The 13,190-nt window shown below is 39.7% G+C and overlaps 1 protein-coding gene across 3 annotated transcripts in view; it reads right to left on the reverse strand.

Moving 5' to 3' along the window:
- PLAG1 (PLAG1 zinc finger) overlaps window positions 1-13,190 on the reverse strand; it is a 52,045-nt gene that overhangs the window by 26,149 nt on the left and 12,706 nt on the right. The window lies entirely within an intron of this gene.

The following is a 13,190-nucleotide window of genomic DNA, read 5'->3' on the forward strand; positions in this document are numbered from 1 at the left end:
GCCCCAACCACCGTGCTCTTTCAGAGCCTCCACTGCCCATGAGCAGCTGCAGAGCCACACTCCCCCTTCCAAGGCTTCCCTGCTCTGGTGGCAAAACCCAAGGAATCACTTCAGCTCCTTGCTGCCAAAGCGGGTAGGTCACTGTGCATCGCAAACTGAGTCTTGGAGATTTCTATCAGATGCACAGGCTGTTCTTTGTTTACAAAGGGTTGGATATTAAGAAGACATCACTACAAAAAGGAGGAGTATTTATTTACAGATATCATTAGCAATTTACAAGAAAATGAAACAAATAGGTCACACAGGAACAGCTGAAGCACTGAGCAGCTAACTGGATGTTTCAGCTATCGAAAATTCAGTATTGCATCAAATGTTGTAAGAGAGCGACAGATCACAAATGCCAAGTTAGTCATTTTCAGTAACAGTTCTCATGGAATTTTTTCCTTCTAAATAATCAAAACAATTGGTCATTGGTCCTTATAAGGAAAAGTGCCATACCAAACAGAATTTCATAAAATACAGCTGTTTTAACTTCACAGTTCCCTTTAGCATATCTGCAGCACCTGAATTTTGAGGCTGCATTTTTATGCTTGTGTCTTTGTTGTTTTGATTTTCTCTTTTATTTTTTTTTAACAAGATAAAACTATTAAAATTATTGGCAGTGGAGTAACTTGTTCAGATTCAGAGTAACAGGTTTCATCTGTTCTTAGGATAGAGACTCAATAAAGCCACAGCATAGCAAATTTTAAATAAACAGCCACAACTTGTTTTTTAACAGCAACGTATTAGCCTGTGAGATTAATTGCCAGAAGGTAGCTTACAGTCAGACAGAAAAGATTTGCATAGATAACTGCATCATCCAAAATTATAATATCATTTCAAGAGGGCTTCAGGAAAAAATAATAGCAACCCTCTTTCTCTAGGACAAAACACAAATCAACATAGAGTTAAATAAGAGAGGATCATCTCTTCTGTATCTTACAGTTATACCACCCCCTGAGGCATTTGATAGCACCTAATACCAAGACAAAATACAGCACTAAACAGAACAGTAGTCAGAATTCCTGTGTTGTACAGATCTAGAGAGGATAAGACCTTTGTGGACTCCAAAGAGCAGCCTCCCATCTCCCCAGAGCATCTTTTAAAACATGCAGTTGAGCTTGCCTCGAGTATAGCAAAGTGTATGTTTTAAAACCTCGGGCACTGGGATAGCCGCCAAGTCACAACAAATATGTATACATAATCTAATCTACTTAAATTCTGAGTGGAAACTCAGTGCCCTCCAGGTATATCCCTCAAGGCTACGAACAGCATGCTTGTCAGACAGGATGAAGTTTCCCTGTGTAAGTAATAACCGAGTGCTTCTGGCGTCTAACCACGCCTCCCAGCTTCGTCCAAACCCCAAGATCAGGGAGGGAGGAGTCATCAGCATGAAGGTGAGGAGGTTTGGAAACAGGGGCAAAATGAGATTAAGGAAGAGGAAACCAAGACAAATTACAGTGGAGTAGGAACAACAAGGCTCTCTTAATAAAACAGTTATAAGAAAGCTCTCTTTTCGCTTCACCTGTAGCAGATGAAAAGTTGGTTAAAAAAACCCCCAAAACAAGGATCCTGCGAAGAGAAGGCAGCCTAAAAAGTGAAGCAAAGCCAAGCAGAGGCAAAGCAGCAGAGTTAATGAACTGCAAGGCAATGCTGCAGACAGGATTTTTCACATCACTGGTATGGTCACCTTATCTTAGGGAAAAGTGTCTAGAAATAAAGCCAGTGAAATCCTTTGGAGCCTGTAAAGGCTTCTACTGCTAAAAATAAAGATAACAAAACAAAAATCAAAACAGTTTAGGATACAGATAAATGTAAACACACAGGGGCATCTGTTGACAGCAAAAAGCAGTAGCTGTTGTCTTCTGAAATGATGGAATACAACTATTTTTCTTTAAAAGCAGGTGACTATTGAGTATGAAATTTCATACTGCACTTGTTTCTGTGACCTATGAACCCTCTGTTAAGAAAAGCTAAACAACTGGATACATTTTAATAAGAGATCTTTGCATTTGGACTCTAGAATAAAGATTTCACTGGCAGCCTTACTTCCTGCCACTAACCAATCTCTTAAAAAATAGTATCTACTAATCCTTTAAAACACTTGGTTTAATAGCACATGATAATAACAGCTTTTTCTGAAGCAGATCTAGCGTGTTCTACGCTACTTATTTTAGCAGGTTTTTTTTCCCTTTACTTCTAATAGATAATGTTACAATTACAAATTTCAAACTGCAAATGCCCTACTTACTGAAATCTGAGTACCAGAGGGAGGAAAGAGAGATGTGGAGACTCATGCTCATTCCATCAGTGTTTGTAACTGCCCGCATGAGCAGTCTTCAAGGAAAAAAGCAATGCCTGTGAACACGAAGCAGGGATTCATGACCAGCTAACACTGGGTAGTGCAGTCTGACAGCGGGGCAGCCACCCAGGCCTTCTATCAGTAAGAGCACATGAAAAAAGGAAACACAGAAACTCGGCCGTAAAAATGACATTTCTTTCCTGCCTCCTATCACCTCACAGAAATGTGCCAGAGCAAAGGAAGGTGTGCACCCCCTTCTGCAGGAAGAGCTGGAAGCTCATCTTACTAAACCACACTTGCTACATACCGTCAATCACACACAATACACTTATTTATGACCTGCAGCTTCCATCCCTCTCCCCAAACTCACCCAGTCCTGCCACCTTGCACAAGCTGCCACCATGACTAGTGCTGGGGGGAAACATCTGCTGAAGAAAAGGGTACAAAACGGTCAAAAAGAGCTAGGGTTATGCAAATGAATGGCTGAGAAAAAAGACTCACGACCAAAACAGGTACAATCAATGGACTGATGATTTCAACATGTTTCTTTCTGAAATAATTTGCTTCCTTACCAAAGCAGAGGGGGCTTTTGGAGGAGCCTTTCCCAAATGAAAACACAAGAATGTATCAAACATTTACATTTTAATTTCTCACTGCTACCCTATTTGTCACCACAACTTTGAGGTTTGTACCCAAAAGACTGTACTTGCCAAGATGAGGGCTGATATTTCCCTTGAATTACACACGAACCAGCACTCTGAGGCATCAACTTTTCACAACAAAACAAAGCTCAACACAAAACAAAACAAACCCCTGAAAAAAAAATCACTCAGAATAGATATAGCTACAGTAAAGATAATTGCTGTTAGTTAACCTCAAGGCCTGATCCGTCATCAGATTTGATATCTACCTTGGCAAGCAACTTCAGCAGTTACCTTCTCATCTCTGGATCTAATCCCAAAAGCAAAGCAGCCAGAATTAGGTAGCTCCACCTAAGCAAGCACCTTGTTTACTGGGTCAAGCATAGGCAGAGGCAACCATGCCCAGCCAAGGTGCCAAGCTGGTCAGACACAAGCCACGTCCTTGCTGGAAGCCAGAGCGTGCAGCAGAAGCAGCTGAGCTTTCAGCTTTTCATCTATGAGCAGCTCAGAGGCAGGGGTAACAGCTCTGGCACAGCATCTTGGCTAATGCTTTGGGATCAGAGATGGACACATCTGTCCAGCTGTCATGCTGAAGACAGCACACGTCAGCACTGTGTTAGTCTGCCCAGAACTTAGTTATTTTCAGCATGCCTCCACACTGACACAGTTCAGTGCTTCTTCCTCCTTCCCTTTCCCCTTCCTTTCCCTTCCCTTTCCCTTCTCTGTACCAGGTCAGAGAGCTAAAACATTCAAGTTAACCACAGAGAGCTAAAACAGTCAAATTAACTCTACAGGAAGAATTTCAACCATTTCCATGCAGTCTAAGTCTTTGGAGTGGCTTTGTGCCAGCACAAGAGGAAGCAGAGAAGAACCACCTCATGAACAGGGATGAGCAGTTTGGGATTCCCATATCTCTAGCCCCAAGAGCATGCACAGATTTCCTTTGGTCTCTTGGTACTAACTGTATTCAGTAGCCATTCAGAGTCAGGAACAGCAGCAATTTCAGCACCCTGCTGAACATGGGGATTTGGCACCAGCTCTGTCCTGCAGACCCAACATCCAAGAAGAACCCACCTGATGGAACAGACTGAGCACAGCAGACTAATGGAGCATCACAGCACTGCAAGATGCTCTCACCTTAGCAGAGGTGATGAAAGGTGCTAAATGACCAAGTTCATATTATTATTGGCAGTGCATAGATCTCCTTGAACAAACTTGGTGCAATCTAAGTCTGCCAAACATCTACAATCACAACAGGAAGAGCACTGGGAAACTGTTTGAACTCACTACTCCTACTAGAGTGAAAAAAATGTAGAAGTTTACAGTCCTCTGCACCATAGATGGCTGTCGACCACAGAGACCAACACAGGGCCTTCTGACAGGTGAATTTAGGAAAAAAAAAAAAGCATCTGCCACTCTTATATAATCTTACCTTTCATACTGAAATACTATCTTCTGATTTAACAGGAAGCAAGGCTGTGATGAGATGGAGCAGTCTCACCAGAGCATCAAATCCAAGTACACACTTTTTTGCCTCATTTCAATATTGAGAAAGGTGGAGAAAAGTTATCTGGACATACAACTAATGATGATAGCATGGCCTCTTGCTTGGAGCACATTTTCAATGAAAGAATGAAAACATGAAGGTAAAGAAAAAAAACAAACAAAATGTCACGTGATTTTTAAAAAAATGAACCATGTCAAACACCCAGTTTTTCTTCAACATTACAAGAGTCTTTATACAAAAGAAGCACAACACTTCTAGTCTCACTCCTAAGGAATATTCTACACTACCACCAGTAATTTGTTGAGCTGAGGAGAGAGGAGTTAGTTCAAGAATAGCATGACAGGAAAAGCAGCTGATCAAGAGGAGATGACAACAGATTTCTTTCAGAAAAAGGTGGAAGGATGTTAGCAAGGGACTTCTGCCAAGATTGGTCTTTAGTCTTTTTTGATTCAACACTTCCATTTAGGATTTTTTTATGCCTTTAAGTGAGCACTACAAAAACATGCAGAAAATATGAAAGTAGGAGGTAGCAGAAGTACAGTGCAGACTGAAACAACACACAAGAAAAATTGTAACAAATCTTAAGGACAGAAAGAGGATGAAAAGAAACAACAAACAACAGAGTAATGCTCTCAGAGACTGGTTTCTGCTGAGAAGTGATGAACTGTTAGTTGGAAGCAGCAGAGAAGGAAAAAATTTGAGTATAACCCTCCTATAAGCAGCTAGTAAAGTCACTAAAGAAAGTTGTTTCAGAAGAAATAAAATATAATGATTCAAAAAAAGCAGCTGTATTTTCAGTGGAGGAAGGGATACAAAGACACCACCACAGTGGACTACCAAGATCTCACTGGGAACACCATGTATAAATCTGGTAATAGATATTCACAAAAAACTTATCTGGGATAGTACAACAAAACATCTGACCAAAGGGGAAAAAAAAGACTAAAGTTCTTAATAAGTAAACCAAAGAGACAGTCAGTAGAGCTGGAACAAAGAAGTGGAAGTGTAAGCTTATCAAAATAAGTTTAGGCTGGAAATTAAAAGGCTTTCTAGACAACACAACACTGGCTTTCAGTTTACACAGAAAAAACTTCACTAGTTTGCAAGTGGCTCTATATAGGTTCACAGAGACAGACGTGGTTTCTGTGACAGCGAGGCATCTGGCTCAGCCAGGGTGATTTGTTCCAGTTCTGGGTGATTTGTTCCGGTTCGGGGTCCCTGAATACTCACTGCAACACAACGATGGTCCTTGCAGGCCAGAGCAAAAGTCCAGCAGCCCAGCAGCCTTGCTCCAGGAACAGCCAAGAGCAGATCATAGGAAGACAAATGCCCAGTATTTTGGGGAAGTATCACCACCTGTGATTTAGGGACTTAGATCTAGACAGATTTCATACCCCCCTTTTCCACTACTTTGGCACTCTCTGTCATGCCCATGTAATCTTTTGTACTGACAACATCCCATGGCAAGGAGTGCCACAGCTTAATTTCACATTTTATTAACAACAGCTCTCTTTTAGCTTGTTCTGAGCCCATTTCCCACTACTTCTTTTTGCTCTTAGCTAATGATTTTGCTCACCCTTTATCCCATCAATACCACTCACTGTTCCTTTATCATTTTGTCTGTGATACGAAATCTCTGTTTTCAGTACTCTCCCTTTTGTAGTCTCTTACAGAGCTGAAAAGTCTAAACCAACTTAGGCCTTCTTTGAATGGAAACTGTTTCACTACTTTTTTCATTTATCACCTTGTCCTGTATCTTTGCCATGCTACATACTGTATTGTAGCTCTTGCACTGTATTGAGGAGACACACCACAGACTGCTGCCTGTCTGATTTCTTTCCTAGAACAGAATACCCAATATGCAGTGAGATACTGTAGTAAGCCTGACATCTACACCAGGCAAGAAAGCATTAACTTCAATGAACAACTGGGGTGTGAGTAGGAGGACACAAGAGTAAACATATCAGTGAAGAAGCAACATAGTTTAGAAAAGGATGTCAAGCTCCAAGAAGCAAGCGGAGTTTCTGGAGAAATCAATACAGATGCAGAAAAGGGAGATGCAAATGAATAACATGCAAGTACACCTCAGCTGAAGTGGCTGGAGAGACAGAAAGCTGAACAGACTGGCAGCTTTTCCAATGAAATAGCTGGAGATGTGAAATTAAACAAAAGGACACAGGTATGAGAAGGCAATGCACCTGCCTTTTAAACATATCTGCAGTTTAACTCCTTGCAACAGCACGTTTAGACACTTTGCAAAAGCTCAAGACATAACATAAAAAAGTTATGGAAAAAGTCCAGTAAAGGTTAGTAAATACAAACTCATTTTGCTTAGCTCAGGAAGCCTTTGACAAGCGGATTACTGAAGATCAGGAGAATACTCTGGGAGTATCACCCCTATTCCTCCTAAATTTTCATGACAAAATAACTTTGGTTTTGCCAGTGCCAGAAACAGAGCATCAGGTTTTAATATATATACAAGTATAATTATTCTTACTAAATAAAATGCAAGCATAGAATTTGATCAGCATTTATCAGGTTAAATAAAAGTACTGTCATATCAGACCTTGATCAGGCTGCAAAGCCCTCCTGTAACAGTTCTTTAGCCACTCTTGATTTCGAAGCAGGACAATTCCTCTGTTAATCTGCACAAGAACCAGTGCTGCTGTCAGTAAGTACAAATGTGAATTCAAATCCAGTATATTTGACTATTTGCAGAATGAGTGGGATCACATTTCACCATGCTGCCAAACACTTGCCATTATATGATAAACTCCTCTATTTAAGCCAACCTACAACTTTGCCATTGTTTGGGCTGAAATTTTACAAATTAGTATCTGCTTCCCTGTTTTGTTTCTTCAGTTTTTATTCATTCCAAACAGTGCATTTCTAAAACATAAAGGTTAATAGAAAAAAAAGTTTTGTTTGTGTCAAAAAATTCTGGCACACATTTCCTACTTTTCCTTTTCCTTTGAACACCTTTCTTTGAAATGGAGATTTAAAATTAGACAGGGATAGTGGTGTAGCTGTCATTCCTGTGAACTCCACCCAAATTCAAGCAGTTTTCTAATTACTTATTCCACAATCCCATTAGTAACTCAGAAATCAAAGTTTTGAGTCAGATAATTGAACGCTGTCCTAGAGGTCTCAGATTCTACTAGAGATCTCTGTGTCATTTAAACTAAATGCTACAGAGAAGGTCATTAATTTTCCCAGTCCTTGGCATGTGTCTACAAGGAGTGATTTGCAGAAATACTTAGTGCCTGAAGCTGAAGTGAAAGGCAGTGAAAGCTGCATTCTAAACAGATTATGAAGACAATGGTTTTGAAAAACGCTGCCTAGTAATCTCAGAACAGGTTCTTCCAAAAATTCCACAGAAATTTGATTCTTAAATAAACAACTACAAAAAAAACCTCACCGGAGTAATTTACTTTATTCTCACTACATTTTATCCTGTGCATGCACTGCAGGCTCTCCTCCTTTGGAATCAAGGTGCTTTACAGTGCAAGCATCATAATGCAGTTGGGGCAAGAGGTGTCTCTCCATCACAAGAGTGAGCAACAGTGTACAAGCAGCTTAGCATTTCACCAGGGCAGGGACTGTGGCTGTAGGGCAGGTTTTCTCAAAGAATCCAAAGCCTGAAGCAAAACATCCAACGTGCTAGAGAGCATACCAGAACTCTGTATAAATATGTTCCATTGTCAAGATCCATGTATAAGTTTCCAGCCAGAAAACTGGCTTGTGAACTCCCATCTGTGGGATACATACTGCTCTGAGAACCAGCATCCCACTGGGTATTTTCCTTCAAAGATCCTCAGCCTGAAAAACAGGATAGCATAGGAGTGCCCATGGTGATGACTGAGAGGAACATAATTTGGCTTTGTGAGCCTCTGTTGTGCCATACTGTTAAATTAACACACAAAATTAAACAGTGTGCACACATGTAACTGCAAGTACTCTAACTGCTTTTTTCCCTTTCCTTTCCACATGTCTCAGTTCTCCTCTTTCAAGCAACACTGTTAGCTTGTCAGGGGAAGGACAGATGCCTGCTGTGTTTTCCTTTTCAGCCTCTAGTACACTGAATCCTAAAAATGGATGCTATTTTTTTTTTTTAAGACATTAACAAAGCAACACAACTCCTAAAGCCTCCTTTAGTTCTATTTATTCTTCTCCGGTCACCGGTGCTTGGAAACAAACATTCTTCCTGTCCACTGCTCTCCTGTGAAAGACCACAGTATCTATAGTTACTGGAGAAGAGTGTTTCAGTTATCTAGGCTCCAAACCTTTCCATGCTTTACTTTTCAGCTTGCCGCAGAGGGCTTGCCCTCTCCAACATCAGAACCAAGATTTCTTGCTTTGGCTACTAAAATTCTCTCTCCTCACCAGGAAGCTTGTCAGCTCTTTAGAGAATCAAATACCACGATCACATCTGAAACTGAAGAGCTAAAGAGCCTGTTCTGATCAACTTACAGCTTCCAGACAACTTGCCAGCCCCCCCGCTACCCAGTGCAAGAAAGAGGTGAGACAGCAACTCTAGCCCTAAGAAATGCTGTCAGAGAGCACAGGTTGAGGCTTTAAAAAAAAAAAAAAAAAAAAAAAAAAAAAAAAAAAAAAAAAAAAAAGAATTACCAGCTTCCCCAAAACCATTTTTTCTCATTTGTAGGCCTTCCTGCCAAAGAAAAGCATATTGGGCAGGTGGCACACACTACCACAAGTTGACGCTGCGAAACTCTCCTCACCGGAAGGATACAAATAGCATCAGAAACAGCATCTCAACTTCCTTCAAAATATCCATGATTTTTTGACAGCCCCAAGAAGCAAACACCAGGATAATTCCTGATCCTAAGAATGGAATGGCAAGATTGAGCAGGGGGAGGAGGACTATATCAAGAAAGAATCTTTCCTATTCCTTTCTGAAAGCATGACTGCTTACAAGAGGCAATCTCATACAAATACACTATATTTTTGTCTGATCTTGTTCAGCTGTTTCTCCTTGGACATTTGAATACTGCATTTATTAAAAAGAATTCTGTCTTTTTGGTTAGAGGTGGATTAAGAATTTTCCTCCTTAGCATCTATGAGAAGATGCTTCCCTCTTTAGTTCAGTGGAGCAGCACAAACTTGTGGCTAAGAAATTTTGGGTGTAATTCCGAAAGGTACAAACAAACAAGCCGAAGTCCAAGTTCATGCAAAAATCCTCTCGGGGCAGCTGTTTATTTTATATAATCCTTCCAGCTGTGCAAAGGTGCTCTAACAAAACAAAGCACGCTGCAGAAGAAAGGATAAGAGCTCAACACAACTGCAGTATGGCAGAGCTCTTCCCTGGGGAGGGGTGGTGGGGGCGGTGATTGGGGCAGGGATAGGAAGTCCAAGCCTGAGAAGCTGCTGTGGCACACAACACAGGGCAGCAAGACCCAGGAGCCGAAACCCTGCTGGAAGATGGATATTTCAGATGGTTCATCTCAAGGAATGTGTTAAAGAACAGTATGCAAGAATCCAGTGAAACATTCACGCAGTCAGAGGATCGACATATTTTGCAGGTATGTAGATCCTCAGTCACAATCTGCTAGTGCTTTATCTAGAAACTACTTGACAATACACAAACATTCCTGTTTCCTAGTGATCCTATGTCACAGACCATCATCAGACTAAGAAGTGCAGAAACATTTTTTTTCTGCAACTGATGAGTAATTTAGGAGTGAAAACTGAAAGCAGAATACAAAAGAAATCTGGTACAGAAAAATGGTAAATGAAAAAAAGTAGTAATGAAACATTCAGAAACAATAAATCAAAACAAAACTTAAAGTGAACTTTTCCTATAAATCAAAGATTTCAAAACACTAAACAATAAGAGACTTGATTAAGAAGAAATCTAAATGTGCAAAAATAAAAAGGTCAGATGAAGGTGTTTGGAAGCATTATTAAAATGATCATCCACCCAGAGAAGGTAGTTTTCAGATGCACTGACTACTCTGAACAATCTAATTTTATGCTCTCTCCATCTTTTCTTAGACATATAACTGAAAACCGTTGTTGAGGAAAGCTGCAGAAACTTGGAATAAACAGGAAAGAACAACAACATGAGAAACAAGTCATTGCCACACAGAAAAACAGAGAAAGCAGAAATCTGGAAAACCTGAAGCAAAATAACAAACAAACAGTTTAACCTTGTTAAGGACACTGGGACACAGTGATGATAACTAGGAACACACATTCTTCTGGTCCTCTTTTACTGTAAGGAATTTATCATGAGCTCGACTTCTTGGCTGATTTGGCTTTTTAAATATAAAAGCTCCTCTTTGGTAAATACATTCTCATCTTTAAAACATAATTATGGTCTGAAAGTTGACACTAAAAATAGCACTAAGGAGCTTCATATTTACATCTTCTTGATTTCTGTATCAATTTACTCGATTGCAACAGTCAAGTGTATGTGCTCTGGTCATCAAGACTCAAAGGAGTCCTCCTGAGGGTTAATCCCGAAGATAAATTTGACAGGGTGACAGATTTCAGTTTAAATCCATAAATTATAGTTGAAATTCAATGTGTAACTGTAAACACATTATGTCTAAAGAACAAAGCATTAACAAATGTTTAGCAGCTCTCTTAAGAAAAGCAAGTATCTGAGAAAAAAAAAAAAAAACCCAACCAAAATTAGATTAGGGAAACATAAGAAAAAATAAAAAGAATACATATTCCACTAATCCATACTGGCATGCCAGGAAAACTTAAAGACAATTTGGAACAAACTTCACAAATTCTTACAATTAGGAAATACATGAGGAATAACATCATGAATAAGTCTTCAAATTAGCAAGTGACCAAGAAGTACACACTTTGCCAATTTCAGTTCAAATCAAAATACTTCATGATACAAGCATATTTTTAGTACTTTTACAAATAAATGAGTTCTTTGGAATAAGATCCTTCACTCACTAACATTCTCAATTTTTCCCTGCAGTGTCAGAAACAGCCATTTCAAGTTGACTTTTCCAAATATCAAAATTGAAAGGGACACTTCACATGTAATCTCATACGAAGTTAGAGTCTGAAAAAAGGACAAACATCTTTTAAATATGAATCTTGGAAAAGCTGCATTTGGGTTTTTTTGTTCCCTTCATTTAATGACTATCTGAAATAACTACTGCACTAACCTGATGACACACTTATTTATTATATTTTCTTATGCCTGTTATTCACTTTCTGGCAGTAATACAACTTCATTTAGCAATAGTTTGGACCCCTCAGTAAGGGAATGTGTACATAGTAGCTCTCTAATCTTGCTGCCCAGCTGCTAAGACAGTCACATGAGTCACTTGCTGCCTTTAGAGCAACACACACCACTTGCTGAATTTAGAGACATTCTCTGTTTCTGCACTGGCCATACATATAAATTGAGTAATACCCTATCCTAACTACATACAAAACCCTCTAGGTATTTGTTTTTAGGTTTTTTATATTTAAATCAGTGAGTCAAAGAACATATTTTCCTAGTAATGCAGTTAACAACCCAGCTCTACAAAGTGATTTATGTACCAGTTTTCAGTGTTATCGCTCTCACGCCTGTTGGGATAACTTCAGCAGTCAGTTCAAATGTAGGTAACTGCATCTAATTGTTCAGTGAAAATCCAGCCCTGGAAGAATGAAGAACTCTGTCTGCCAGGACAATTCACTTTACAACAATTCCCTCCTTATCAGTATTTTAAACTGTGACTATTTGGAACACCACCATATTCAACAGTCTATTTAAAAACAATTTACTTCAAGACTGGCATAGTTGCTTCCATGCAGCACCTGCTAATACATATAATTCCTTGTGGAAAATACTTTATTTACTAGCATAATCCCTAAGTGTTATGTGGGAAGTACTATCTCATGCTATTTGGTGCAGTGCCTTACAGGAAAGCACAGTGAGGAGCCAGTTCTTTGGACTATTGCTACATTGCCAGGGTAGGCCTGATGATGTTTCATTTTTCCCTGCATCACATAATACCTCCTTTCCCATACTCTCCCTGTGCCTCTTTACAGCACTGCTCTTTGCAGATCAAAGCCACGATGTGTTGTGCTCTGGCCACACGTGTTTACTGGCCACCAGAGTAACAAAACCCCCACAGAACCAAACCCAGGGAGTCTCACACTGTATGAAACACACTTCTACATTCTACAGTCCTTCTACACACATTGCACATTCTACAGTCCAAAACCACACTGGCACAAATTCCGAAAGACGTTTCAGCAGGCCTAAAGAAGAAAGCAGCGTATCAAACCTTAGCTAACTCTGTTAGTTTCAAGTATGGCCAAGCTTGCCTTAAAACAGACTTCTTGCCAGTAGGAAATCACAGTAGGCAATGTCCCAACTTGCCAGTCAGGCAGTAGCACATTTTCAAGTTAAATATTCTAATCTGTCAGATAACATGAAATAGACTTCCATAGCTAGCCAGAATAGAATATCACATAGTAGCAACTCACTAAACTTTTCACCGATGTTGTACCATTCTGAATTAGCATTTAAAAAATAAATGAAAATTGTTACTTCCATGCTGTTTCAGCAAAGTTTGCACAGTAATTTAACTAAATACAAATTCCTTGTATTGGTATTTATTACCTATAGTCATTGGTGTACACAGAGCCAGTCAACATACACGTAAATTTCAGATTACCACACATATATGTACTGTCCTTAAAAGCAACACTTCAGATT

This window comes from Melospiza melodia, chromosome 1, assembly GCF_035770615.1.
Source record: "Melospiza melodia melodia isolate bMelMel2 chromosome 1, bMelMel2.pri, whole genome shotgun sequence".
Classification (NCBI taxonomy): domain Eukaryota; kingdom Metazoa; phylum Chordata; class Aves; order Passeriformes; family Passerellidae; genus Melospiza; species Melospiza melodia.